This window comes from Rhagoletis pomonella, unplaced genomic scaffold (assembly GCF_013731165.1).
Source record: "Rhagoletis pomonella isolate Grant_MI unplaced genomic scaffold, Rhpom_1.0 Rhpom_scaffold_00002, whole genome shotgun sequence".
NCBI classification, from domain to species: domain Eukaryota; kingdom Metazoa; phylum Arthropoda; class Insecta; order Diptera; family Tephritidae; genus Rhagoletis; species Rhagoletis pomonella.
Genome location: NW_023458556.1, coordinates 100,795,008 through 100,818,970, shown reverse-complemented (window position 1 = coordinate 100,818,970; position 23,963 = coordinate 100,795,008). Strand labels below are relative to the sequence as shown.

Genomic DNA, 23,963 nt, shown 5'->3' with positions numbered 1-23,963 from the left:
CTAAATACTGTTTTGTTTCAAAGGCGAAACTTTTAGTACTTGCACGTATCAAAGAAAGTATGTATACATTTATGTACATATCTGCTCAGAATTATAAAATAAAATTTGGGTTTATTAAATTTTACAATAATAGCTTAGAATGACGTAATTTACTTGTCCATTGACTTATAGGGTATATGTGAAACCGTAAAGAATGGTATCTAGTGCATATTTTTAGTGTTAATTATAATCTTTATTCTTGTTTATAGTGTTGATAGTTCTATGCAAGAATGCCATGGGCAGTGAATAGAAATAATGATAGTAATGATATTTTTAACTAATATGGTTACGCTAGACGGGTAAACGGAGAATAACCATAACTCTAAAGGCCTAGTTATATTATTATTTTCTTTACAGGAACGAGCTCAAATATCATTTGGGTTACTCGTAAAAGGCTTTATGAAATAATGAAAAACTCTGGCTAGGCGTTTCTTTCAAAATGCCGAGAGGTCAGCCATAATAACAAAGGTTGATCTCAATTTAGTTATAATGATGCACACAATTATTAAAGCTGTTTCTAGTGGCCATCAAATCGAGGTGGAAAAGTTTCGCAACTACACTTTAAATACAGCGAAATATTTTGTTAATTGTTATCCATGGTATAAAATGCAACCAACACTCCACAAATACATACATATTTCATCCATGGGCCAGAGATAATATCCCACGCTTTGTTACATGTCAGTCAATTGTCAGAAGCTCTAGAGGCGCGAAACAAAAATTTTAAGAGCTACAGAGTAAATTTTTCTTGCAAGTGCAACAGAAAAAACACGAATGAAGATATATTCAATAGACTTTTGATTAGTTCCGACCCTGTTGTATCAAGTATGAGAAAACTGCCCCAAAAAAATTATAGGATTTGCCGAAAGAAGCACAACAGTCGTTAATTATGCAGCCTTATAGCGATGATGAAGATATTGATAGTGATGACAATGACGCGAGCGAAGATGATGATTATTTTTATTAAAGGTTATATATTCTAAATTACTTTCTAGGCTTAACAACAACATGTAGGTAATTGTTGAAGAGAAAATTTGTACAATTCGTATTCATTATCATATAAAAAATTACATAAAAAAGGGATGATGTGGGTGATGTTGATGATGAAAATAGTAATCAAGATAATGATGAGGATAATTATTATTGTGATAGAAGTGGTGTTTAAATTGTAATTAATGATGATTAGGATTTTAACAAATTATCATTAATAATAAAAATTATTTATGGGAGTAACAACTAAATTTTAACTGTTTTCGCTCTTTGGTAACGCCATAAAAACCTACTGAAAAAACAAAATTCCCACTAAACTCTTTTCGGATTGCTCTTTTTTTACTTCATTTGGTGGTAGTTATACAAATACATCAAAATATTTTGAATTAAATGTACGTATGAATTCATCTCCACTTTCAGGGTCGATTACCCCACTGTGCGTCGGTTCAATCCTACTGAAAGAAGTCGGATGAGGAAATGTGGTGATTTCTGAAATAGCTATTATTTCTACCATTTTTTCATAATATTGTTGCTTTTCCACAATAAGTTTTTCATTAAATGAGGCCTCAAAATCAAAATTATGGGAAAAAAGCAGCAATAATTTACAAGGCGAACTTAGCACAGTGCGTTGGCAACTGGCTGAGTCAGTGAGATCGTCGGTTCAATCCTACTGAAAGAAGTCTGATGAGGAAATGTGGTGATTTCTGAAATAGCTATTACTTCTACCATTTTTTCATAATATTGTTGCTTTTCCACAATAAGTTTTTCATTAAAAACGGCCTTAAACTCAAAATTGTTGACAAGAAGCTATTTTTATTCATAAAAAATTCAATTTTTGAAGATATTTTCAAATCAGTCCAGCTCACGCAAATCTTAATATTTTTCCGAAATATTTCGGTGGATGTCATAAAATATAACAGATTTTATGATTCCAATGGAAACATAGTACCGATTTTTTTTGTATGGGGAGTGATGCAGTCTAATGTACATATATCTATCAAAACTGATGCTATCGATGTGACAAGGTTATTAAACGATGCAGTGACCATGGCCGAGCATATAAAGGAAAATCTAGACAGCAATTGTCGATGTATTAACGAATGAATTTAAAAGTTTCTAGTACTTACCTTCCTATAAGAAAATAGCTCTTTTTGCAGCCGCTGCCTTTCTGCTGTTGGTTGCTGACCTTTACCACGCATAAATTTTAACATTATGGCCACTCGTAAGTTATTTTGATATGTTTAGTGTTTATGAATGTAAACTTATTGTTGTCCTTAAACAAAATCTGAAAAACCATAAACAATTAAACGGTAGTAAAATACAAGGATAAGTTTTTTATCATCAAAATAACTAATAATCTTATGTCTTAAAATGTGCATGCCGCGCGCTTGACGATACGTTTGTTGATCCCGTTGTTGAGGCGTGAGTAATTTTGGCTCACGTTGACGCACGCTCATCATGATGACTTCAAAGTCACGCATATTCATGCTTTGCTTTGGTTTTCTGTCTCACATTTACCCGCCTCGGTTTTAATCACTCACGCTTTTTTACGGAAATGTGAACAAATGTACATATGAGTATTATAGTTGATTTCCACCAAGGCTTAACTGCAGTTTATGCTTATTGGAAAAAGGAGATTATCGAAGGGTGTAATCCCACCTATTAAGTAGAACCAAACGAAAGGAAAAAAGCAAAAATTAAGAAACAAACCTTGCCGATCACCCCATGTTAAAATTAATGGAACTAATCTGAACTCTTAACTGCAGTTAAGCTTTTGGTGGAAATACGCTATTACAGAATTCCTCGATCGTGAAAGAAGAAATAACACAGGTTTACAAAAAAAAAGGTTTATGCATATTGAACCAAACTTCGATATCCCTATGGTAGGGATGCCCAAATCAGCACATATGTGTCGCGGGCGACTGCGCGTGCAAAGCTTTGCACAGCGGTGCTGGGCAAGGGCGGAAGCAAAAAGTTATCGGAAGGGGATAACGAAGTCAACAGAATAGTGAGATTGTATGTGTGACAGTGATGGAAAATGAGTGTGCATTGTGCCATTTTCGGCCCTTTCGGAAGCAGCCGGCACCTTCAGCACAATCGATTGATTTCGGCACTATTTTTGCGTAACTCAATGCAACTAATAAATATTTCTTTCGGATCCGCAATTAAAAATATTTTTTTTACATTTAATCATATGTGCTTAAACTGATAAATGATATAAACATAGAAACGCAAGCAGAAGAATCTCGCTTCCACATCCTGCATATGCCCTTAACATTTTTGTTTAAACAAATTTGTCGAAATTTCATCTCTAAAGCAAATATTAAATATCATTTAATATATACTTTAGATTTAAATAATCATTTTTAGTGGTGGGCGAGTCCGAGATGTTTAAATGATTGATAGTACATTCAATTCGCGTAGATTTTTGAGAACTTTTTTTGTTGAAGGTTTTGCACTTGTTTTCCATACTGAAATTTGTGTACATCATTTATCATTGTCTAAGAAAAACTATAAAATAAAGCTTAATTTAAAATATTGGCATAAAAAACAACAACGCTACACGCGCATTCATCCACATAACATAAAATGCGAACGTTTGTTATATGGAAGAAAGTGCGCAACACCGCAAACAGAAAAATTTAAAAAATCAATGGTATTTTCTAGACACTTCAAACTTGCACCTTATTATACTAGAATGAATGGGCTACAAAAATGTTAACCCAAAACATGTCTACAAATTCTGAACAAAACCTGTGAAAATTTGATGAAACTTTGTTGATTTTGTTCATTCTTTCAAGTTTCGATTTATTTGCAAGGTTTTTGTTTGATAATGAGCTACAATTTTATAAAAAAAAAAATAATAAAAATTATTTAAAAAAATAAAATAAATACCGGGTGACCGTGTAATTTTGTTAAAGATGAAGACAATGATGATAAAACATTAATACACTATATAGGTTAGTTCATATTAATGAACATAAAATGAGATCACTATCGATAAAATGGAAATCCTCAACGGAAATTTATAATTTCAACGCATGAAATTTACATACATTTTTTTACTTTCAACCCCCAAATTGCTCAGTTACTTCTATTTCTGCAGGATCGCCATTAGGTAAATTGCATTTCCAAAGATTTTTTCAAAATAAATAGCGATGAGGGATATTTAACCCGCCGATGATAAGAAATCGCAATCACCATAACGCACATCACTAATATTACTGTTCTCAATCACGTTTACATTCAAAATTACAATTCATAATTTCGTTTTGTAGCAAATATGAAATATAGGTATATCCATTTACTTAAATGTAAACGGATTAAGAATCAAAGTGCTAGAAGAGATTTGAGCGTTTGGTACAAAAAGTATTTTTGATGTTGAAATTGTACTTAAAGTCGGCCAATTGTACTTTTGTACATTTTAAAATTAATTATACTGAAAAAAGTACAATTGTACTTAAAATATCAACACTGTTTCACTGGTGCCAGATTTGAGCGTACCCAATTTTTTACCGATAATAACTCATGCGGGGGATTTGGGTATTGGGCATTTTACAAGCCTATTAGGAAGTATAGTACGTATGTCGGAAGACTGGCTTTAGTATAATGAACCATTCGCAGCATACGTATAATTGGAATTCAATGCTTGGTGCGGTATTTAGTGATGCTTTTTTAATTTAAGCATACCGAAAGCATAGGTACATATGTATGTACTAGCAAATGCCTGGCTTGCTTCGCGACGCCTTATAAGAACTATTACGTTGACCAATACTAAAATGGGGTTGCTAAACAAAAACGGTTTGTAATGTAAAATTTATTAGTTTAGGTTGAAAGGACTAAAGAGCAGAACCTTGCTTACTCATAGGCCAAGAATAATAGCGATGAGATAGTATTTGGGTTAAGTACTAATATTCTTCGATGTTATGAGCTCTTATTTCCACCTGTGAGATATCTGTACGTATTGCAAGGTTTGCCAAGAGTGCGTAATCTTCTATAATCCTCCTGTTCCCAGAATGAAAGTTTACGCGTTCAAACGGGGTCATTGATATTCCTACCGTATTCTTCTTAATCATTGATATTCCTAGCGTATTCTTTTTATCATAGAGTTAGCACCCGTTACTCCTGGTCATACGATGAAGACGGGGTCTCTAAATATCTCGACTCCGGCGCCATCTGTCGGCACCATTTTTGCGATGCAGAACAGAATTTCAAATTCATGTGACGTATGATTTCGAAGTTATGGTTGATTAAAAATGTCACGCCTATGGGAGGTGCATCGCCCTTTGTCAGGTTTCATTTCTTTTATACCCTAGGTTACGTCTCTATATACCAATTAAAGCCCCATGAAAATCCATTCAGTAGTTCCGGAGATTAGTGAGTTCCAACAGACAAACAATCTACAGTTTTATTATAGTATAGATTATTATTATTATATATTTTATTTTTTTTATTTTTTTATTTTTTTTCTTCGTAGGAGAGGGAAATGCTTTATGCACTGGCCGGAGGCGCTAGTCTCTATACTACCTTCCCCGAGTGTAGGACTCCCACCGAAGCGTGTTGGGCTACCCACTAAAACCCAAACTCCCACCGCCCGCGCAAGAATCCCGCATCTGGCACCGCAATTCTGCATGTCTTCAGATGCAGGAGCGCGCTGTTAGAGCCTTGGGGCCGCTCTTTTGTAGGGGCGTTTCATTCGGGTGTCCTCAGTAGACAACCGTCCTCTCGTTTGCAGCGGAGTACGAATTTCACGTATCTCGCAACTGCTTCCCACTTTTCTGCGCTGGAAATCATTATCCCAACTATGTTGTCCGGAGTAATGTCTCCGTGTCTTTCTTCCAACATTCTGCGCGAAATCAAGAAGTGTTCGCAGGTGAAGAATGTGTGGTACACGTTATCTTCGACGTTTCCACAGTAGTGACAGAACGGTGAGTCCACCCTTCCCATTCTATGAAGATATTCTCGGAAGTAACCATGACCGGTGAGGAATTGCGTCAGGTAGAAATCGACTTCCCCATGTGGTCTCTTCAGCCATGTTTGAAGGTCGGCTATCAGGGAGTGTGTCCATCGACCTTTTGTGCTCGCGTTCCAGTTTTGTTGCCACTGCTGGATCAGTTGCTCGCGCGCCCTTGCCGCGGCAGCTGCTCGACCTATCTCGGCACTGAGATTGTAAATCTCTTTTCGCTCGGAAGCAAGTAGCTCAATTGGCATGATGCCAGAAATAACTAGAACCTCGTCCGCGGACACTGTACGGTATGCAGAAGCAATGCGTAGTGCCCCTCTGCGCTGTACCGCAGACATTTGAATCCGGTATTTTTTGACTTTCAATGCGTCAGCCCATATTTCTGACCCGTACAGGAGCACCGATTGGACCGCAGTCATCAGAAGCTTCCTGCGGCATGGCTTCGGGCCGCCCACGTTCGCCATCAGCCGGCTTAGAGCCGCCGTGCTCTGCGCAGCTTTTTCACATACTCCATGGATGTGTTCCCAGAATGTGAGTTTGCTGTCAAGCTTCACCCCTAGGTATTTTGTAGACCTAGAAGTCGTCACGAGTTGAGGTCCGACCATTATATTTAAAATTGTTGGGATCCGTTTCCTGGTGAGGAGCACGATCTCCGTTTTGGCTGTAGCCAATTGCAGACCGTGATCGCTCATCCATCCACTGACGTTGCGCATGACCTGGTTTAGCTTGAGCTGTGCTAGCTGGACATTTCTTGCTGTTATGACGACTGCCACGTCCTCCGCGAAGGCGCTCTCCGGCATTTCCGTGCGCAACAGACTGTCATACGTGGCGGTCCAGAGGTCCGGGCCAAGTACAGACCCCTGTGCCGCTCCGCCGGTTATACGTATCTTTCTCTGACCTTGTGTTGTGTCGTACAAAAGCCAACGGTCTCTGAGGTAGTCCCGGATCATATCTGGCAAGTATGTTGGAACCTTGAATGACCGTTCCAAGGCCTCCAGCATATCGTCCCATCTTGCCGAGTTGAAGGCGTTCTTGACGTCCAGTGTTACTAGCAGCACTATTGGCCGCGCCTGGTGGCAGGCTTCTTCGGCCTTATGTACCGCCTCGACTACTTCGCCAATTGCTCCTATAGTTGAGTGTCCCTTCCTAAAGCCATGTTGTCGGGGTGAAAGGCCTCCCTCGCTTTCTATGGCTGACGTCAAGCGTATTTTGAGCAGACTCTCCATCATTTTGCCTGCTGTGTCTAGCATGCAGAGTGGCCGGAAGGATGAAGGAGAGTTTGGGTCCCCTTTGCCCTTGGGTATAAACACCAGTCTCGCCTTCTTCCATTGGCTTGGGAAAACCTGGGCCCTAAGGCAGCTGTTGTACATGTTAAGCAGAAGATCAGGGCTCATTTCCGCTGCTAACCTGATTGCCTCCGCTGGTATGCCATCTGGGCCTGGAGCCTTGCCGGCTTTCATGCTTCGCAGGGCTAGCTTCAGCTCGTCTGTCGAAAACAGTGGTGCCTCGGCTTGCTCCTCGACGAACACTGTGTCGGCTCTTAGTGGGTGTGTGGGAAATAGCGCATCCACTATATTCTTAACTCGGGCCTCATCCATCGCCTGTGATGATGTATGGAACTTTTTCATCACTATTTTGTATCCCTGGCCCCAGGGATCGCGATCCACTTCGTCACATAGCACTTTCCAGCAATTCCGTTTAGTCTTCTGTATCTCGGCCCCAAGTGCTTTCTTAGCGCTTTTGTAGGCTGCTGCTCTGGTCAGCGCCTCGGGTCTACCACGAGCGCGCGTTGCGAGTCTCCGCATTCTATGGCAGGCCCTTCGCAGCTCAGCAATTCTGTCATTCCACCAGTATACCTGCTTTTTACCTGACCATGCTCTCCTCTGTGGCATTGAGGCTTCGCAGGCCCGGTGAATGCAGCGCATAGTTTCTTCGACCAGCTTATTACAAGACTCCCTGTTGTGGATCTCTCCCGTTGTGGGTGAAATACCTTAGGAATCTGCTAAGAGTGACGTATTGAACTTGCGAACATCGACCCTAGACGGGTTCCATCCTGGTTGCCTGCGAGGGATACTACGTGTGTGCCCTCGCGTTATGTCAGTGACTTGGAAGGTGATGTAGTTGTGGTCGCTACCACTCAGGTCTTCCATCACTCTCCATCCGTCAGCCCTTCGAAGAAGGCTTTCTGAGACCAGGGTTATGTCAGGGATAGAGTATCCAAAACCCGGCCTTCGATATGTAGGGGTCGTTCCGGTGTTGAGGATGGTCAGGCCAATGCGGGCCTGCATTACCAACGTACCTAGAATCGCAGTGACAAGAACTGGTAACATTTTTTGGTAATAAAATTTTTCGGTTACAAAATCATCGGTAACATGCAGAATATACCTGTATAAGACACTTTCTGTCGCAAAGATACATCTTCTTTTCCTTGTTTATGTCACAAAATGAGCATCGATTTCTTTTGTCCATTTCATTTAGTAGAGTATGCAATTTCATTAAATCTAGTAGGAAGTATGCATATTAAAGCTCAGTTAGTCTAGACTTAAATTAATTTAACTTACTGTTTACTTAACACGTCAACTTAAGCCAGAAGCTGAAATATTTTGTTTTGGTATTTTCTTTTTCAGCTGTTTGACAGTTTACCGCCTAAAATATCACATAAAAAAAATGCATGCAAATATGTCTGCATTCATTTATTTTTTAAAAACCGCCAACACAGTTTCTCATATAATAGGTTGGCCAAAATATTAAGGCAAGTTAAGTTACGGAAATTAAGTCAAGATTAACTGAGCTTTTAGTCTAGCGCTCGCCGAGCTAACACTAGGCCCAACCATCCAAGAGTGTACCGCAGTATTACAGAGGCGTCCCTTGTTGTTCCTTATCTGGCGATAACGTCTTAAGGGTGCCTTTCCAACGCCAGGTCATCAGCCACGCAGTTTCCCGCGTTGTCACTGTGACCCGACACCTAAACTAGCCTTATTAAGAAGAGCTCCAACGCGATTGATAGAGAGGTCAGACATTTCTTTACCGATTTCGAGGGCACCCTTTAGCAGTGAGTCTACCGCTTCTTTAACTATTACTTTTATCGGCTATTCCACCCGAAAGACACTGCAGAAATCCGGAAGAATGAATATAGCTTTGGTGGAGTTTCCGACAGAGAAACCTCCACCAACCCTGTCTCCAAGTTTTGATTCATCCGTGAAGAAGTTTACCGCTCCCTTCTTCGAGTAACCCTACCCTACGTAGTCCTCTCCTGAGGGGATATTGTTAGAGAAGCAGCTTCTGGGAGCCATTTCGGAGGCGCTGTAATCTATGTGTTCAGGGCGAAGTCAAAGCCGTCCAGAACTCCAGAGTGTTACCACCCGGTTTCCCTGAGCCTAATAACAGTTCGTGCTGCGACAATTCTGATACAATTTCAGCAGGTGCCGCACAGTGCTTACCATAGGCAAAATTAAAATGAAATGAAGTGCTTAGAATATTTCAGTAATATACATTTTTGTAAATCTAACATAGTATCAATAATATATTTGTAAATTTAATTTATCATCTTATCTTTTTGCTAACAGCAGAGGGCGCTGAGGTCAGAAAATTTCTGAGGTACAAATGCTGAACGGAAAAGCGACTTTACTGTGTTACAAAAAAAATTGTGAAACAATCATTTTTTAATGTATTATTTACTGTACGTATATTTTTGTGTATGATTTTTTTTTATTCGATGTATCTTGTGACTTCCTTATCTCTGCATTTTACTGTATATTTTTTTTTACTTTATTTTGACTGATCAATTCCGTCGATTTTCTTACAGCACTACTTTATATTTTTTTTTAAACTAATTTTCTGTGATTTGTGTGGAAAGGTGTTCTCAGCATAGGGTGTTCTTTTTCGGCAACACAGAAAGGAGAATTCTACTTAGTAAGGGTATACTATCATATCACTATTACCAGGGAACGGATTTTTAGGACATAAAAACCTATAAAAAGCCAAAATAAAATACCGAAATAGGCTATAAAAGGCAAAATAAAATAGCGAAATAGGCAGGAAAATGCATTAGAAATCGCAAAAAGGCAAGAAGAAGACAAAAGCCGAAAAATAATAAAAAATTCATTTATTTTAGAAATGTTTATTTTACAAGTAAAAAGATAAAAACTATGAACTAGTTTCATTATATGAAAAATTTGTAATTTGAATCTTTCGACTACTTCCCCCTTTCGAGTTTTTAACTCAAAAAACTTTAATGTCTATAGTTGTAGTAACATTGAACCACAAGATGCATTTTGAACTTTTCTGACAGCGTTTTCATTCGATTTTCGCTAAGATAACTTTGACTGTATTAAACGTGCGCTCGACGGGAGTTGATACTAGTTGCGCCCAATTTAAATATGAAACATTTAAAACTTTCATACTATCAGGAATACGGGCTTTTTCCTTGCCCTTTACAATTAAATGTAGAAAAGGCAAATATCTTAAAAAAGGCAACATCAAATGTGTATATGTGGAATCAGGGAAAGCTAAATCGTGGACATTCGTAATCGAATATTCTCTATATCTTTAGCAGAAAAAAGGCAATTTCCATAAAATCCGTTCCCTGACTATTACTATAACACCAACAATGAAAATTAGAATATTACTATAACATTTTTACCTTCTGAGTTTTAATTTACTGTATATTTGTGGAAGTATGTATGTATCTATGTGCCAGGTTGTAGCCTAAACGGACTGACAGAATCGAGCAAAATTTTGATAGTATTGCCATGCCACCTGGGCCTATAATAGGGTGAAAAAATTGGGATCCGACAAGGTGGCGTGGCACCTCCCATAGGCGTGAAATTTTTAATCAACCATAACTTCGGAACCATAAGTCACATGAAGTGGAAATTTGGTATGCAGTCATATACATATATGGTAGGTGCTTATACAAGGGTATATATAAATAGGTTTTAAAGAGGGCGTGGCACATCTCTTAGGCGTAGAATATTTTATCAGAGGTAACTCCAGAACTATAAGTCACTTGAACTTGAAATATTGGTATGCACAGATATCTACGTTAGGAGCTTATGTAAAAGAGGGCGTGGCACATCCCATAAGCGGGGAAATTTTTTCAGCTATAACTTCGGAGCCATCTGCAATATTGTGGTGCAGATCTCCCGAGGCAGACAAAGTTCTGTCCCGTCCACGTCAGGTGGCTGTGTGCCTAGAACGGCATTCACAGGGCGGGAGTCTACATAACTCGAGTCTGACCTCCTTCGTCCAGGTGGTGAATAGGGTTGCCGAGGATTTCGCAGGAGATAGGGCAAGGCTCCTTGCAGTGAAGAAGCGATAAAGTGCGGCGAGAGAACCGTTTCTTTCGAGCACAAGTCACCAATTATATTCCCAGACGCCATGATCGAACAATCGTCAGCATACGAGACAATATTGATACCCTCTGCAGAGCATTATGTTATGCTCCTTGACTGGGAGCATTTTCGCCTCGTCATGCTGGTGGGGTTCTGTAACCTCCTAATAAGCTTTTTGCCTGACGTTGGCCCATGGCGTCAAGCCAGTGCAGTTCCTTCAGTTTGCTGTTGTCCCTTCTGAGCAGTTCCTTTATGGTGTTGGGTCCTATCGGGGTCGTGGAAGCGGCCGTTCTGGCCAGATGATCAGCTTCCTCATTTCCTGCAACCCCTATGTGCCCTGGTACCCACATTAGTTGGATATCATTGACCTCCGCCAGAGCATTGAGCCTCTCGACACACTCCCAAACCAAGGAGGACTTGATCTTAGTATAAGTATCCTTTCATTCCTATAGTTCCTGCGAATGTTAATCTCAGCGCACATACTGATGGCATAGACCTCCGCTTGAAAGATGCTAGGAGCGTAGGACAATCGATCACACCATTTATTAAGTTAAAGGTAAAAGTTGGAGATAGGAAAGATCTTCTGGCTTCCAGAGATTTAAGGTCTATTAATAGCAAACGAGACTTATACGATGGAATAGGCTCGCTGAAGTTAAGATTTCTGAGGGCAAATTTAAGAAAAACCTTTTGAACCCTTCAATCCTATTAATTAGGTTTGAGTGGTATGGCCTCCAGATAAAAAAAGCAAATTCTAACTTAGAACGAACAAAAGATGTGTATAACAATTTAAGTGTATAGGGGTCAGAGAACATTGAGCTCTGACGCCTGAGAAAACCAAGTACAGCGTAAGATTTAGAAATGATGTGACTGATATGACTGTTAAAAGACCAATTAGAGCTGAAAATTACACCAAGGTCTTTGATTTCTTGAACTTTTTGAAGTTGAGTTTGAGAGATTACATAAGACGTCGAAAGAATACTGTGACTTTTGGAAAATGTAACTTGAAAACATTTTTTAATATTCAGAGAAAGGCGAGAGCTGAGACACCAGCTGTGTAGAATATTAATCTCGGACTGAAGTCTAAGCGTATCATGAGAATTTTCAATCACAGCAAAAATTTTTAAATCGTCAGCATACAGCAAAAATTTAGCAAATGAAAAACAAGAACTCACATCATTTATAAATAATACAAAGAGTAAGGGACCTAAAATGCTACCTTGAAGAACCCCCGATGAGGCAATGAAAGATTCCGAAGAACAACCATTAACAGACACCACACAGCGCCTATCCGACAAATAAGATTTGAGCCATTGCAAAAATACTGAGTGGAAACCCAGTGAGGCTAGCTTACTGACCAACAAACTGTGCGAAACTCTATCAAATGCTTTGGCAAGTTCAGTGTAAATGCAGTCGACTTGGAAACCGTTCGAGATATTGCAATACAATACTCACTAAAGACGCCTAGATTAGTAACCGTAGATCGGTTGGGGACGAAACCATGATGATTGGGTGAGACTAGACATTTTATTGCGAAATACATTTTCTCCTTGACGATAACTTCAAAAAGTTTGGAAATTGTTGAAAGTTTCGAAATGGGTCTGTAATTACCAGACATCACTTTTGGTGCCACTTTTAAGAATAGGGGTAATTGAAGTCAATTTCAATTCATCATAAAAAATACCGGAGGCTAGAGACCTATTGAAAATAAAGTTTGAAGAGAGCCCATCAATATCTTGTTTTGCAGAAGCTGATACATTTAAAATGCCATTAGCAATATCGTCAGACGAAAGTCTAAAGGAGCCAAAATTAGTAGAATTCACACTAGCAGAGAAACTAGAATCCACAGTATGGTTATCATCTACAAAATTAGAACTAAAAAATGCAGCAAATAGATTTGCAACTTCAGCTGGAGTGGATGCACATTTATCTTCAAAAAATACAGATGAGGGAATACTAGAGTTGTTCTTCTTAGACTTAATAAAATGCCAGAACGATTTCGGATCTTCTTTGATATTGGATTCAATGCCTAAGATATAATTTCTGTAGAGGAATTTATTCAAGCAGTTAAACTTTTTGAGATGGACCTGATATCTTTCAAAGAAAAACTGACTTCCAGAGGCCTTAAACTTATTACAAAATTTGTTTCTAAGATTCTTCAGTTTTTTCAAGTCACGATTGTACCACGGTAATTTATAGGGTATTTTTCTAATTATTGGAATGAATTTAAAACAAAAATCAGAAATTACAGATTTGAAAGTAGCGAAGCATGTAGCTACATTGGGGCAAGAGAGTAAGCTTTCCCAATTTAATTCACCCAGTAATCTATTTAACTTGGGATAATCGCCGGCTGCATAATTAAACTTAGGTTTGTCACCAGCATTGAAAGACGGGAATACATAAAATTCAAATTTTAGTAGCAGAGGAACATGATGCATATTAGATGGAGTGATCGGATTGTGGCAAACTTCAATGTTACACTTAATGTTATCACTAATAAATATGAGGTCAAGAATTCTATCCAACTTGTTAACAAAATTATTAATTTGTAATAAATTAAGGCTTAAGAGGCTATCTATAAAGTACACTTCATGGGACGCATTGACATTAATTGGCGAGAGACCAGCATTGGAAAAAGATGTGGACCAAGATACATTACAAAGATTAAAATCGCCTAACACACAAAGGTGGTCATCTCCTAGCTTAATTAATACTAAAGACATTATGTTGTCAGCATGCGCTTTATAAAGATTATAATTACTGTTAGGCGGGATATAAGAAACTATCAAAAACAGAGTCATGACTAGATGAGGCACTGATGCGAACACAAAGCTGATCCAAAAGTGAATCATCATTTTCAAGCGAGACAGAGAACGAATGAAATTTACGCTGAATCGCAATAAGAACTCCGCCGCCTCTCAGACAACCAGTCTTAGTTGCATCTCTGTCCTTCCTGAAGACATTATAAATGTTTGAATCAAAAAATTCCTCATCAAAGAAATCCGCATTTGGCCATGACTCAACAATAACAAAAACATCGAAATCCCTTTGCGAGCTAATAGAGTGTACCGCTGCTGATTTAGTTCGAAGACCAGAAATATTCTGAAAATAAACCTTCAAAGAGCTATAATTATATTTCTGCCTATTAGTGACCCGTATATCACTAAAACCCTGTTTACAACATTAGTTAGGCCGATTCTGGAATACGGCTCGGTGGTTTGGAATCCAAGGTATCAAATTTACTCAGACAAGATAGAATCAATTCAAAAACAATTCCTACTTTTTGCTTTAAGAAATTTCCGATGGGATTCTCAATATAGTCTTCCACCTTATACGAGTCGCTTAAAACTTATTAACCTTCCTACACTTGCCAGTCGCAGGGAAATGCTTGGTATAATTTTTATGGTTAAATTACTGACAGGCCCAATTTCAAGTCCGTCTCTTCTAGCTGATGTAAGCTTTAATGTTCCGTCACGCGTATCAAGACACTTTTGTCCCATATTTCTGAAAGCTTGTAAAACCAATTTTGAATTGCACGACCCACTCCGTTGCTTATGCCAGGATTTTAACTCTCATTCCAGCACGTTTGATATATCAGATCCGCTTTTCAGCATTAAGAAAGCGATACTCTCCTCTCTCAATAAGTGAATTATTGACATAAATACATAAAATCAGCTGATGAATTTAGTTCTGTAGCTGAACAGTTTTAGATCTCGACACTTAACAAACTCCTGCCTATCGTGACTCGGCACAAAAATTTAAAATATTGGCTCCGTACGTCATGCGGACTGCGCCCCTCGTGCGGATGGGCGGGAATGGAGGGTAAAAACCGTTGGGATATTAAAAAAAAAAATAAAAATAAATAAAAAAAAACATTTAAATATGCATTACAACTAAACTTATTAATATCCAATACTACGGGATCAGGCGCATCCGAGGACAAATGAACTAATTCGGATGAGTTTGTTTTGTCCCTCTGTAAAAAAACGGAACCGCCGAACAGAAACATTAGCTGGCCACAACTCTGGTCTCATTAGATTTTCGCAATCGAACTCGCTGACGCCAAGCTTAAAATTGACATATGATAAGGAATTCAGTCTCGACTCTTTTTTGACTAACTTTTAGCAGGTTAAGTGCCGCTTATCAATGTCAGCGTGTCTCACCACATAATCAACAATATTGCCACAGGAGACGGTTGGCACGAAAGATGAAAGGTGCAACCACTTAAAGCGGGCAGCCACGCCAAGATCACTACAATCATTTGATCCCACCACGCGAGTTTGCTTTTGGATGTGCTTTGTCCTTTTACTCTCAGCAGTAAGCCAAACAGGGCTGCGGGTAGGAGAAGTAGGATTAGGCACTAGGCTGGCAAACCAGCAGAAGAAATATTGTTCACAATTACAGGAGCGAGTAAAGATGAATTAGCAACAACAGAAACATTAGTAGTGCACGGTGTTGTTGGCTTCGTGATGGTAGTAGTACCCGCAAGTAAATTGGCAGTGCAACCTGCGACAGTATTGGTGTCCATGAGGCCGTCAACATGACGTATAGCTTTAGAGCCACTAGAACTAGCAATCCCGCCAGAATCAACTTTGCGAGCGGGAGAGATGACGTTAACACTCTGAGCCGATGTGCGCTCAGACAAGACGCTTTCAGAGCCAAACGAATGAGGGGCAGCGGGAGCCACAACAGCACCAGGCGATGAACAGTAATTATTGGTGTTGTACGAAGCACTAGCACCAAACTCATCAGCCAGCAAACCCACATTAACAGCATTTAAATTGCTTGCATTCGAATTGTTGGTGGAATGCAAAGATAAAATAAGATTATTTAATGCTTGATGCTGATTAGAAAGATCTTTGAATTTAGCATCAAAAGCGTTAGATATTAACTCAATACTACGCTTTTGGGTCCCAATGACCTCGTCGAGAACTTTGCAAAGTTTCTCCTGCATGACAACAGTCTTCACAGAGGTAAATTAAATGCCGGTTAGTTTTAACCAAGTTTATATCGTATTCAGATATGCCTTTACAACACGCACGGCCATTACGAAAGAATAAATAAAATATCGGAGCAAAAAGAAAACACGTCTGCACACGCCGAGAGCTTGACAAATGGTTTCACATTCACATTTGTAAATATTTACAAGATATGTTGGCGTCGCGTAGTGGAATTACAAACGCTGCCGTAAAAAAGTACCACGTTTATGCTCTTTCTGCTCCGCTCTCACCATCATCGCTCTCCTGGCCTTAGAGGTGACCGCATCAACATGGGCCCTCCACAGAAGCTTGGAGTCCAGGGTAAGCCCCAGATACTTAACCTCTGTGGCGACACTGAATACGACCCCGTCCAAGGTCAAGTTCCTCATCCCCTGGAGATTTCGTATCTTGGTGAAGGGGACTATGGCTGTCTTAGAAGGGTTGATATTTAAACCTACGTCTGCGCACCACCTTTTTGCAAGGATAAGTCCTCTTTGTACGATGTAACAGAGAGTACTTGCGAACTTCCCTCTAGCGATAACCACTATGTCGTCCGTGTACGCTTGGCAACGGACGCCCTCGTTAGTAAGTATCTGTAGGAGTTCGTCCACAACTAAGCTCCACAGTGAGGAGATAAACCCCCCACTAGTCACTAGTTGCCGAATCTCCGCGTTGAGATCCCTGATGCGGAGATTTCCGGGACGCCGGTTGATGTGGGGAGCGCAGCGAAGGTGCTCTCAGTAAATTCCCCTAAGACTTTCCAATCAGCTTTAGAAAAGTTGATATAGGTCCGGTGTTCCGCGGAAGCAAAGTCGGTTGGTTTATCGATCGAGATGACTATGGGCAGATGGTCTGATGCCAAAGTCAGCATAGGTCGCCATGATACCCTGTTTATCAGACCAGCGCTGACTATTGTTATGTCTGTCGAGCTGCAGCAGCCCATAATCCTGGTGGGTGCTCCGTCGTTCATTGTGCAGAATGTCGAATAGTCTATCTGCTCAGCCAAGTCTGTTCCCCTACGATCGGCTGACAGGCTTGAATGCCAAAGATCGTGGTGCGCATTAAAGTCACTTACTACCATACTGTTTTCACCTCCGAGGAGCGCACCTATATCAGGGTAATATCCTGCCAGGCAGCAAGTGACAGGCGTTATGTAAACATTAAATATTTCGAGCTCAACATCACCTGACCGGATAGAAATGCCCTGACATTCTATAGTGGTACCGCAGGTTTTCTGCTTCAATAAGACGATACTGCACGGTGGGGTGCGTGATGAACGCTAAGTGCACGTTGTATCCAGCACAATTCAACAATGTTGTTATGCGGGTTGTGAGGAATGTGTGTAGCCTTGCCGCCATTGGGTGTGTGCGCTGCTGTGGAGGTTGCCGCCCTGTGGTGGTAGTGGGTGGTGTCGCAGTTGCGGTTTGCGACCGAGCAGCGCAACACGGGCCCTCGAAGTTCCTCGTCCAATCTCGCGTGGCGCGCAGACCTGAACATGCCCTAAAGTGGGCATAAAGCTAAGCTAAGGCAGGTGTTGCCCTTGACTGATGACACGTTACGGAATATCCTGGTCTAAAATACCGTGCAGAGAGGAACCAGGAGTTGTTGGCGGCGGCGTGTGGGTGGTGGTGCGGTTGTATCTGATGTGTGGTGTGTCGTGGTTGTGGTGTGGTCTATTGTGTTGTTGTGGTGGTGCTGTGGTGTTTGTGTTGATTTGCTCAGGTGGACTGGGATTAGCCGTGAAGGCTGCTCTGTTTGAGCAGAAAGGGGCAACAAATGATGTGGTCCACTGCCGATGAGTCCGCAGTCCTGAGCACACTCTGAGGCGACTCCACCCGTCGCAAGCATTTCACTTGACTGATGTATTCCGGTACGGAAACGGAAACGGCTGTCGGGGGAATGTCAAACCGTTTGGTTGGCGGCCCCTGTGGTGTAGTGGTAAGCAGTGCGCGCTCCACTCCGCAGGGCCTGGGTTTAAGCCCTGCTCAAAGCAAAAAAAAATTAGAAAAAAGGGTTTTCTTTTAACTGCGGTCGCCCCTCGGCAGGCAATGTCAAACCTCCGAGTGTATTTCTGCCATGAAAGACAACTTCTCATAAAAATACAATCGCCGTTCTGAGTCGGCATACAACTGTAGGTCCCTCCCCTTTGAGTGACATCAAGGTGCACACCACAAGTCGGAGGGGAAGCTCGGCCAAACATTAACATATCGTCGTTTAAAGTACAAAACCGCGTATCGTCACTCTGCAAAACCGCGTAACTAACTTTGGCTGCCAAAAATTGGATTTGCTCACACAAGCTCTTGGCTCAATCCCAATCCATTCGTCCTGAAATATACTAGCCAGAAATGCGATTTCTTTATAAAAAAGAGAACCATTTTGAAATATGAGTGTTTGTACGCTATAGAAAATAATTTCTACAACTTCACATACGCGGTTTTGCATTTTTCTGATACGCAGTTTTGCATTTTGTTGATACGCGGTTTTGCACTTTAAACGACGATATGTGTAAGCGCAAATATATTATTATTATTAAAACCGTTGAGAGTCGCTCCAAAAATTACCCTCTCGGCTAAAAATTCAAGGCAGTCGCGAATCAATTTGGCTAGTCGTGCACCCAATACCGCTGCCGGTAGTTCTATCCTCGGGACGGATAGTCGTTTCGCCGGTGCAGTGCGCGTTTTCCTTATTATTAAGCCGACGGGGATTTCGCTTCCGTTAAGCTCGCGAACATACCCACCTGCCGCTACTTGACTTGCGTCGACGAAGATGTGTCCTCCCGCTTGGCCACCATCGAAAATGGACGGATGATCACAGCGCTGTATCTTGAACTGCTGAACATTGTGGAACTCTTGCCACCAGCGTACCCATTTCTGGCTTAGTTCGTGCAGCAAAACGTCATCCCAATGGATTCCATGTTTCCACGTCTCCTGAATAGCCCGAGTACCTTGTCTGTTGTTCCACCACGTTCCATGCGGACTGTTCCTCTAACTGCTGGCGATGTTTTGTTCATGCTTTCTTCCACCTCGATGCAATTGGAAATGAAGTTCCGCAACTCGAATCTCGCTTTCATGTGAATATTGACAATCTCGCGGCTGATTTTTACGGCTTATTGTGGTGTGTCAAAACTGGCCACTAAGTCGGCGCAGTGCTTAGTGGTAGTTGCAGAGGCGGCATCAGGAAACTGAGCTCGGAGGTCTTCGGTGCTTTTATTTTTAACTTGTTCGGCTATACATGGTGGACACACAGCACCAAATATTAACGATGTCATCGAGTCTACACTTAGGGCTGGTTTCCCCAGCTCAACTTAACTTAATTTAGCCAATTTTTTAGACTTACACAAGAATGAGCTTTGTAAAAAGTAGGCTAACTTTTGACTTAAGTCCAAAAAATGGCTAAACTAAGTTAAATTGGGTTGGAGAAACCAACCCTTAATTTACCTACCTTAACTTAACTTAATATTTTGGCTAACCTGTTATATGAGAAACTGTGCTGGCGGTTAGTTAAAACTTAACTTACCGTAAGAAACTTAAGAACCTGTAGATTTTAAAACTCGGTCTAGACTTAATTTAACTTAATATTTTGGCCAACCTGTTATATGAGAGACTGTGTTGGCGGTTAGTTAAAACTTAACTTAACGTAAGAAACTTAAGAACCTGTATGTTTTAGAGCCACGGTCTTACGGAAATTGAGAGCGGTGAGAGAATCAGGCTTGCCAGATTTTTGTTTGTGCATTTCTCAAAAATAAATGAACGCAAACATATTTTTTGGCATTTTCTTTTTTGATGTGGCATTTTAGGCGGCAAACTCTCAAACAACTGAAAAAGAAAACACAAAAAGAAAATATTTCTACTTCTGGCTTAAGTTGACGTGTTGAGTAATCATTGATGATTTTTTACGTTAAGTCTAGACAAAGGCTATCTGCACACTTGTCGTCCAATCATAGTTGCATTATCGTCTCGCCCTGAAATTTTGAGCCGAGCACGTGCATTTCAAAGGAGATCTGCACACTTGTCGTTATCGGCTAGTTATCGGCAAATCATAGAAGATGCAGAAACGAGAAAGTACGGCACTGTCGTTTGCTAATCGTTGTGAACGCATTGTTTGTTTACATTTTATGGAAAAAATTAGTGAAAAAGTTAATATTTGCATTAAAATTGCATAAAAATTAGTATTTTTTGCATAAAATCTGGAAATTATTAAAAAGTGGATAATTGGGTAATTCTCTAGTTTAGGGTAACAACTGCTAAAAAAGGTCCGGAAATGTCGAGTGGTATCAATCGACGCGTTTCGGTCCCCGTATTAACAATCCGGGAGCGGAAGGTTAATATTATTAACCATTTGAAAGTTATTCAGCCCTATCATGAGTTTCATTTTCCCCGAACCGGTTCACTTTTCACTTTTGGTTTCCATGGTTTTAATATGGGTGGATGACAAATTTTCGGATGAACTTTTTTTCAGGCGAAATTCCGGATAAGGCAGATTAACAAAAATCTTTTGTTAAATTTCGTTGTTTTGTATGGGCAATTACCCCGAAAAAAATTCACTAAATCACCTCTTCTCACTTTTTTACCACTACCAAAACGTCTCCCGTTATTGTTTTACTAAAACAATATCATTTATTCACTACTATTTCATATATTTCACTAATAAAACGGAGTAAACAAACTTTGCGCTTGCCAAAATTTTTATAACCTAAAATCGCTAGTATTGCCACTTTATTTCACATTTCATTTGCGCTATTACACTCAGTTTACACTATACACTCCTTCCTCTTTTTTTACATTCACATAAATAAAATATTCTAACCAAAATATAATAGTGAAATTCGCTATACCATGGCAGCGCTACTTTTACGGTTTACAGTTATTTCAACTGAAATTAAAAGTAAGCGTCATGGAGTGCCAAATGTGCGAATTTACGATTTGCGATGTGATTAAAAATTTTCATTATTTATCGAAGTATTGATTTTTATGGGAAAAGCGCCGCATGGGAAATAATGAACATTTTTGAAGACATTTATAAGCGCGTTTTACTTAATTAATTAATTAATAATTGTATATTAAAGTATTACAAACGCAGACGAACCTTTTAAGAATATATTTGTGTAAATAAAAGTGATAAGTGTAGTGATAGCAAACGGGATATTTTAACAACAAATAACTTAATTACTATTAGCAACAATATTGTGAAAGTGATAAATATAGTTAAAGAAGACCTCCATTAGTATCCCCACCGAGTTTCATAAAATAATTGAGTATACTTTGCACGGAATAGCAATTGGTGCCGTAATGGAAATCTCAGCCACCGCCCCAGTGATGTAGCCTTGGGAAAGGATAAAATAACTAAAATTTCCTTTCTGTGTGGTAAACCTGGGGCTACCGCCCCAGTGATGTCTATTATAATTCAGAAAATATATATATTAAACGAAAGAATATACCGAAAAGCATTGAATACTGCACACGCCTTGTTAGGAAAAGTTAATTATTACGAAATACTAATACAGTGGCAGCACTATAGCTATTTTGGAATCTCTCGTTTCAATTCGCAAAGATTGTCAACTTCTTTTTAGTAACAAAATAATCTATCTTAGGTCAATAAAACTATGTGTTTGTTTAATAATTAAGTTAAACTATATATTTTAATAGTTTAAAAAGTGAGAAAACAACGAAATTTAACAAAAGTTTTTTGTTAATAACTTTTAAATGGTTAATAATATTAACCTTCCGCCCCCGGACTGTTAATACGGGGACCGAAACGCGTCGATTGAACTTTTTTAGCAGTTGTTACCCTAAACTAGAGAATTACCATAAATACCAATATAATCGCACTCAATCACCGCGCCTTTTTTGTTTTCGTTAGTTGCGTTTGTTTACTCATTTCCAGTAAAATCCAGTAAAAGTTTTTACGAATTTTCATATATTGGCGTTTTTGTACGCATAAACATGATACAAAAATAGGAAGGTAGAACCGCTGAGAGGAATTTTTCAAATTCTTGACGTTTGTAAACAATTTAATTTTAAAATTTTAAACACAAACTCACACACACATTCTCATTTTCAATCTCAAACAACAAAAACTTTGAACAATTCCTTTTTTTTACTCCCAATTTTATACGATTTTAAAATGTTGGCAAACTTCAAAAAAAAATCATGGCCGACGCATTGAGAGAACGGTTTTACCTTACTATGCTTTTATCATGCGCATAAACTTGCAATGTAGGGGAAATTGAGAGAGCGAAAACTGGCAGGTGAAGTTGCAAGTTTTTACTGGATTTTACTGGATACATTTTTCTTGTAAGAATTTGCCAGTACGAAAAACAGCTGATCGCATGTTTCTGGATGAAATTTAAACTAATAAGGAAACTGTTGTGGGTTTTTATTGTTGAATTTCACAAAATAAACCTATTTAAATATAAAATATATTGTTTTATTAGGAATTTGCTGCGAATAAACAACCAATTTATCAGCTGTTCATGAAACTTGCAAATTACTACTGGAAAAGCGTTCGCGTACTTTTTTTGCAAATTTTTTCTATGAGAGCGAATTCTTAGAAATAATGTTACTGGAGAGTTGCTGGCAAGATACTGGATAATTTGTAAAAAAACACAACTTTTGTTTGTTTTCATTTTTAGGCAGATGTCAAACACGCTCAGAAATTTACTTTTTTCATTCTTTTCCGGTTGCGTGATGTTGTTGTTGTTGTAGCGGCTACCACAACCCCGCCCAGGACGGTTGGTATCTCAGTCGTTGTCGTCAAGTTCCACTAACGGCAACCCTAGGAAGCGTGCAGCTTCTGTAGGGTTGTCCACAGGGACAAGGCCGTTAGGGTTGTCGGGTTTTCCGGGCATGCAAAGAGATGTTTCGAGTCATGTTGGGGTCTCTCCGCATGCCGGACACTCATTCGGCACATCCTCATTCAACCTACTCAAGTAGGAGTTTAACCTGCTGCAGTAGCCGGAGCGAAGTTGTGCGAGTGTTGTGCGTGTCTCCCGAGGCAGATGAAGCTCCGTATCGTCTATGTCCGGGGGTGGTATGCCTAGAACGGCATTCACAGGTCTAGAGTCTACATAACTCGAGACTGAGTCCCTGTGAATGTCGTTCAGGGCCTGTCTGTAAGCTGTCGGGTTCAGAGGTTGCTTAATGAACCTCTGGACTTCCTCCGTCAGTTCATATAGATGCCTCCTGACGTGCCTAGGCGAGGGCTCCTCTGCAAGCAGCTGTCTGCTTGGGTGGCCACTTCTGTGGCTCCCGATCAGGAACTGCTTGCAGAGCATTGTATTATGCTCCTTTACAGGGAGAATTTTCGCCTCGCCGTGCAGGTGGTGTTCAGGCGACATCAAGAGGCATCCTGTCGCTGTCCTGAGTGCGGTGTTCTGTACAGTCTGTAGCTTCGTCCACTGCGTCCTACTAGTCCCTGGCGACCACACTGGCGCTGCGTAGTTCAAAACCGGCCGGCCTATTGCCTTGTATGTTGCCAGCAACGTTTCTTTGTCTTTGCCCCAAGTACTGCCGGCTAGCGACTTGAGGACCTTGTTGCGGCTCTGTACTTTATTGACAATAGCGGTTGAGTGCGCAGAGAAGGAGAGCAGGCTGTCGAATATTACTCCGAGTATTTTGGGGTTATTCACCGTCGGAATTGGTGTGTCATCGACGTGAATCCCCA

The 23,963-nt window shown here is 40.1% G+C and overlaps 1 long non-coding RNA gene across 1 annotated transcript in view; it reads right to left on the bottom strand.

The window, feature by feature from the left end:
- Nucleotides 1-1,947: 1,947 nt before the first annotated feature.
- Nucleotides 1,948-23,963, bottom strand: part of LOC118734253 — a 31,257-nt gene continuing 9,241 nt past the window's right edge. The window contains exons 2-3 of the long non-coding RNA XR_004992366.1: nt 2,157-2,314; nt 1,948-2,100 (exon numbers count right to left, since the gene is read on the bottom strand). This is a non-coding gene — a long non-coding RNA (uncharacterized LOC118734253). The remainder of the gene's footprint in view (nt 2,101-2,156; nt 2,315-23,963) is intronic.